Source organism: Patella vulgata, chromosome 5 (genome assembly GCF_932274485.2).
Source record: "Patella vulgata chromosome 5, xgPatVulg1.2, whole genome shotgun sequence".
Taxonomy (NCBI): Eukaryota; Metazoa; Mollusca; class Gastropoda; family Patellidae; genus Patella; species Patella vulgata.
This window is the reverse complement of record NC_065883.2, coordinates 5,281,455-5,288,579: the sequence shown is the minus strand read 5'-3', so window position 1 is coordinate 5,288,579 and position 7,125 is coordinate 5,281,455. Positions and strand designations below refer to the sequence as shown.

Sequence of the window (7,125 nt, the reverse complement as noted above, 5' to 3'; positions counted from 1 at the left end):
ATGACATTTTAATACTCAGTTATTTTGTAAATCATGATGACCTAACAGTAGGCCAAACCAGTTTAATTTTAAGTTATTCATGGTCTTCATAGAGAGAGAAAAAGAAATGGGGTTTAAAGTCCACTCGACACAAACTAGGTCATTTCGGGACTAACATATGGTTTAATTTTATTTCAATAATTCGCTTGCACATAGGGGGCTTTAGCAGTGGGAGGAAACCAGAGGACCCGGAGAAAACCCACAAGGCTGGACAGGCGACCCTACTCCTTGTCACGAACAACCGGGGATTCGAAACCACGACAGTTGACTCAATGACAAGCCTTATGATACAGCATGCACGTGCTAACCATTCGGCCACCCAACCCCCCGTCTTGATAGGTAAATAGCCACTCAAAACAACATGAAAGATGTTTTATTTAAAATTTCAAAACTCACAAATTAAAAAAAGGCTTTTGAACAGCACAACCAAGTACTTTTGGATTTTAAATAAGATTTTGACTCAAAGAAATAAAGTGGGGTTGGATGGCCGAATGGTTAGCGTGTGCGCACTGTATCATAAGGTCTGTCATTGAGTCATCTGGCATGGTTTCGATTTCCTGGTTGTATGTGACAAGGAGAAGGGTCGCCAATCCAACCTCGTGGGTTTTCTCTGGGCCAGCTCAATTTTTCGTCATAGGTTATGAGATGTAAACAGGGCTAGTGCCAATTCCAACCCTAACCCTGGAACTAACCCCAACGCTTCCCCTAACCCTAACCTACAATCTCGCATACAATCACGTGCCCTAACCTTATTTACATCTCAGCGACCTTGAAAAAAATTGAGCTGGCCTTAACAAATAGATTTAGCCATTTGTCTGTCTCTCAGTAACAAATCCAGTGAGACAAGTACTGTCGTCACTGTCAGTAACCATTGAAAACATGTTTTATCAGTTAATGTGATCAAACTGGTGAGAAGACAGGTAAAAACATGGTACACGATGGTAACATATGTTCTAACACTACAGTGTTAACATCTAACACACAGTACATCTAGGTGTTATAGTCGGCTTGAATTAGTGTTATTAAACGGACATTGCCAAGTACCTTATTAGTTCTATAGTACCTCTATATTAATTACACCACAGAGAGTGAGAAATGGGGTTTAACGTCCACTCGACACAAACTAGGTCATTTCGGGACTAACATATGGTTTAATTTTATTTCAATAATTCGCTTGCGCGTAGGGGTCTTTAGCAGTGGGAGGAAACAGGAGGACCCGGAGAAAACCCACGAGGTTGGACAGGCGACCCTACTCCTTGTCACGTACAACTGGGGATTCGAAACCAATCCAGTCGACTCAATGACAGACTTTATGATACAGCACGCGCACGCTAACCATTCAGACATCCAACCCCCCAAATACACCTCAGTATGAAATGAATTGGGGTTTATATTACATCCAGTCTGATTAAAATACACATCTATATTTCGTTTATTTTTTTTATACTTTCTATGGCATCTACTACATGAAGATCTAACCAGTTGTAATGGAAGGTTGCATCAGAGGTCATACAAGCATCTTTTGACCCTATGACATCAGACATTTGATTAACCAATTTTTAAGTTTTAATATTCTCTATGAATAAACCAGCGGCTGCCAGGCAGGATACGCCCACATTTTCGAGAGATGGATAGAAAACAAGCTAAAACAAAAGTGATTTTTCCTACAATCAAGGGCCATAATTCAGGAAATTACAATTCGATATGCGCAAATATCGAAAGGAACCGAGATCTTTGGGTTATAAACTTACATTTCAAGTTTCAACAAAATCGGATAAAAATTGTGACCTCTATAGGGTCCACAACCTTGATATACCATATTTTTACGCTATTTGAGAACGAATGGCGGCCATTTTGTCTGTCAGTTTTGGGCCGATTTTCACGAAATTCGAACTCAACCGTCCTTAGGGTTTAATATACGTGATATAATAATACGTTTTTTTAAATCGGATAAAAAGTATGACCTCTATAGGGTCCACAAGCCAAAAAATGTGTTTTTACGTACAATCAGGGGCCATAATTCAGGAAGTCAGGTCCGATATGCGCGAATATAGAAAGGAACCGTGATCTTTGGGTTATAAACTTACATTTCAAGTTTCAACAAAATCGGATAAAAATTGTGACCTCTACAGTGTTCACAAGCCAAAAACGTGATTTTCGTACAATCAGGGGCCATAATCCATGAAGTCACGGTTCGATAGATGCCAATATCGAAAGGAACCGAGATCTTAGGGTGATACACCTATATTTCAAGTTTCATTGAAATCGGATAAAAATTGTGACCTGTAGACTGTTCACAAACAATTGTGGACGGACGGACAGACAGGGGCGACGACAATATACGTCCACATGAAAATGTGGGCGTATAAAAAGTAAAAGTAGGATATTTACCCATTTAACATATTAAAAGAATCAGGTATTATATCAACCTCTGACATCATACCATGTGCTACCCCTGAAATACAAGCAAAATAATAAAACAGTATTAGAGCTGCTAGTTATATGAAGCTATTGAAGTTTTAATAAGCATAAGGAAAATACAAATTCGTAATGTTTTTATGAGTCAAAGGCATGTTCGGGGTTCATTCAACATACATTATGCAAGAGCTAAAACTGCCTATTGCAGGTCTTTCTTTGTGCCTGAAATGTTATATAAACTATTATTAGACATTTATTAACATGAAAACACCTTAATCAACTCTCGTTGTCATCTTATGTGTCAGATTTTCTCTGGATTTGAATCCAATTTGCTGCTCAATGATGATTTAATCCAAAAATGGATAATCGAGACTATGTTTAGTTAGTCATTTTGGGACTAACACATGGTTCAATTTTATTTCAATAATCCGTTTGAGCATAGGGGTTTTTAGCAGTGGAAGAAAACAGGAGGACCTGGAGAAAACCCATGAGGTTGGATAAATGACCCTAATCCTTGTCACATACAAGCGGGGAATGGAATCATGACACTTGACTCAATGACACACCTTATGATAGAACGCACACACATTAACCATTTGGCCCCCCAAACCCCCGCTAAATAAAATAAAGAAGTTCTTACGTTTAATATCTTCTAACATAACTTTATCATTTTCTACATCTCGTCTGTTGGCTTTGGGAGATTTTGCATTTGTTAACCTGGCTGGACCTCGAACCTTACCACCTCCAAGGTTTCTTGCCCCACTTGACACGACTCTGAAAATAAACATTCTCCAATAAAGTTTGGTAATAATATATACATTTATACCCCTCACTGGTCCATGTTAGTATGCATGCTCAAAACGCTGGAGAAGGCTAGATCGGAGACGGTCCTGCGCATTTTATGACGTCATATGTGGATTATGGATAGCATAAACATATATTGTAAGCTTCATCTAAATTGGATAAAAATTGTGACCTGTAGAGTGTCCACAAACAAATGTGAACAATGGTAACAGCATGATACGAGTTGATTATTGGCTTGTCATGTGAATAAATGTCTAATTAATACTTTATATAACATATGTTCGTTAAAAAAGTATTAACATTAGTGTTACTTTGCTATTATTTTTTGAAAAATTTTCACAAGTTGTTTTCCTTTATTTTGTTAATGTAGAATGGTAATGAACTGCTCTTTTCATTTTCTTTGTTTTATTTGGTTCGTTTGAATTTGATTTATCTGTTTAGTTTTTGATTGTTTAATTTTTGTTAATGAAGTTGATTCTTTTAAACTTCGTTTTTTATTTTTGAACTCTACTTGGTGTAGGTGTTCATCAGGTAATACCTCGACTGAGTTCAATATAGAGATTAGCCGGTTGATTTATTGGATATAAACCTTTGAATAATAGCGCCTAATGTGTTTAATTATGTTCTCCTGATTTTGATTGTTTCTGTGTGTTTGAAGTAAATGTTTGTGATATGTGCTTAGAAACACTTCATGTGTAATGAAGCGCTATATAAATCGAACAATAATAATAATAATAATAATATCATAGTGTATGGAGAGAGAGACAGGGAGGGAGAGAGAGAGAGAGAGAGAGAGAGAGAGACGGTTTAACATCCACTTGACACAAATTAGATCATTTTAGACAAACGTATGGTTCAATTATTTATTTCAATAATTCACTAGCGGGTATGGGTCTTTAGCAGTGGAAGGAAATCGGAGAAAACTCCTGAGATTGGACAGGGGACCCTACTTGTCACATATAAGTTGGGAATTGAAACCATGCCACTTGACTTTTGACAGACCTTCTGATCCAACGTGCATGCATTAACCATTCGGCCAACCACCCACACACAGTGTATGGTGTATGCCTGCCTTCAGTAACCAAGTCAGTGCAAGTATGACATTAAAGGGTCAATCCCGATAATATTTTGGAGAATAAAACTGCTTAATTTTGTGTTAAAATCCCTTAAAATCCTCTACCTTAGGGCTGAGCAACTAACTCAATATATGTGATACGTTTTCAAACAACTTAAATGGAAACCAGTGTCCCAAGCTGTATTATATGGTGTCTGGATAAAACCAGACTTTTATTTTATAAGAAAATAATGTGTAGGTGAAATTTACCTTTCGTTATCAAGTACAGCACATGGGTCATTCATAGACCTCTAAAGGAATGGTAATCGATTATCAGGTCACCCAACGAAAAAATTTACTCGAAATCTTAAAAGGGTTATGTGTCCGGATAAGCAGTTTTGACGTTCACGTCCAAACGACTCAATATTCTGAGCTGAAATTTTGAGACAAGGTCAATACACCAATCCTCTATATTTTGGCGCTTAAATTTCATACGTACTCTGACTTTTATGTTTGAGACTCAGTTCAAATCGGGATAGTCCCTTTAAATTCATGTCATTTCAGTACTTACCTATCAAGTCTATTTTTATCATGATGACCCTTGTTCTTTCTTCTCTTGTCTTTTTTATCTGGGTGCAGACTAAAAACAAATTCACCAACATAATAAAAATGTTAGAAATATAAAACTTGAAAAAAAATTATATTTTTCTTTGTGATTTAACCCTTCATATAAATAATTATTATTTCAAACAATAATGTACTATTTTCTTTTTCTTTGTAATTTAATTCTTCATTTTATTTATAATTTTAAACAATGTAGGCCTACTTCTAATTTTTTTTTCAAATAATTTCTTCTAAATAGGGGAGATATTGTTCCATTTACCACTGCCCCCATGTAACTAGACCTAGAGAATAAATTTGAACAGAATACACAACTAACCTGACGAACTCTAAAGTATTTGTTTCTTCTTTCCAGACCCATTTACCCAATGTCGGTTGTAAATTCTAAATAAACGACAAAATTTTATAAGAAGCATTAGCAGACATGATCGAGCTTGCTGTTGTAATATTCTCAGATTGGTCTAATACTCAGACACATGTCATACAGTAATGCCACCTTTCATAGAAGAGTTCCCTCCCCTTTGTTCTTTATTGGAGTTTTGGGGAGTTATCTCCCATATGTGGAATATTTGGTACTTGGAGAGGTTGAATAAAACATGGTCTATCTCACATGTGGTTTTTAGATTCAATAAATACATTTTAATTCATGCCATCCATTCATGGTGAACCAGAGAACTACCCCCACAGAGCAATAAATCACTCACAGCTGTCTGTACATCAATAACTCATATTTCTTCATGTTTTTAAATGAACTCTTTTCACCACCAATAGAGAGAGAATGATACAATTTTATTTTAATAATTTGCTTGCACCATTGGGGTCTTTAGAAAGAATCTGAAGGAAACTGGACAACCCAGAGAAAACCTGCAAGGTTTGGCAGGTGACTCTACTCATACAAGCTTGGGATATAAACCAATGACAGACCTTATGATCCAAAGCACACACAGACTACATAGCATGTTCAAAGAATCTTTTAATTTCAACTTCACAATTATATCAGGTGATTAATGATTTCAAATTTGATGACTGAATAAAACAAAAACACCTTTCAACTTGAAACTTATGGTTATAGAACTTTGGTTACAAGGTCTAATTCCAATATGCCAAGTTGTTACTTTTTTTTTCTTAAACTGTGAGCCAATAATAAGACAAGTCCACGACGAACATATTCGGTCCTAACTCATAGTGTGGTCCATAGCTTCAAATATTTAAGTTAATAGAAACTGCACCTACCTGTCAACCTATTGCATCTATAATTACATTTATGCGAAAGAGCAAAATTCAGTGACTCACACGTGTATTCAGAGGCCGCAGCAAACATTCGCCCAAAATAGGCATTGACGTGACAATAGTAATTAGCTAACCTATCTACAAGATGACACATTAAAATTTTAATGTGACCAAGCAGTTAACTCATTTTGTCACTATGAGCGAATATCTTTTGTCATTTTTTGAACGATTCAAAACATATTTCCAAATGGTTAGACTTAGATTCTATATCCTCAAAATAAAATCAAATGTGGTCAGACTTCGATTGTTGATGAATGATGTTTTTTTATGTTAAGTCTTCTTTTCATAAATGTTTTAAAAAAAGCCCTTAATATTGTCTGTCATATCTTTCTGCCCATTAACGTCCTATCATAATCATCTTGGAAAGCACCCTGTGACCCTGGGAGGATGGATGGTAGCAGCCTACTGATTGGTAATAAAGATGTTATTCAAAGTATGTAAGTTTGTAACTATTTTATGATTAACAAAATGGTGAATCAAGATGAGGAATAGAAATCATCTTTTGCAGCAATGGAACATGAATATTTCTGTAGAAGACAGGGTCAGGGGAATTATAATAATAATAATAGTACCAGTACTACATAGAATTGGTAGATTTTGAAGAAATGTGAACAAATAACAATATTAACAATCCTAAACAAATCTATCAAATTCAAATATAGCAATTATTGAGATTAATTCGACAGATAATGATAAAAGAGACAATTGATCTTCACAAAATCTCATTGATAAAAACTTACCGTATCGGTTGTTGTTGCTAGTTTAGACATTTTTTCTATAAAACGTTGTTAGAAAAAATTATTTAGAATTTTCGTCAGCCATCTTAGCATTTACCATGGAAACACCAGGGAGGTAACTCAAAATTACATAACTAGAGTTACTTCCCTTATACCATAAAA

At 35.6% G+C, this 7,125-nt stretch overlaps 1 long non-coding RNA gene across 1 annotated transcript; it reads right to left on the bottom strand.

Annotated features, from left to right (window-relative positions):
• Positions 1-2,430: 2,430 nt before the first annotated feature.
• LOC130013015 (uncharacterized) lies at positions 2,431-7,063 on the bottom strand. The gene is made up of 5 exons (XR_008788286.1): positions 6,967-7,063; positions 5,256-5,320; positions 4,887-4,955; positions 3,098-3,231; positions 2,431-2,494 (listed from the first exon to the last, which is right to left on the bottom strand). It is a non-coding gene; the product is annotated as an uncharacterized LOC130013015 (long non-coding RNA).
• Between the last annotated feature and the right edge of the window lie 62 nt (positions 7,064-7,125).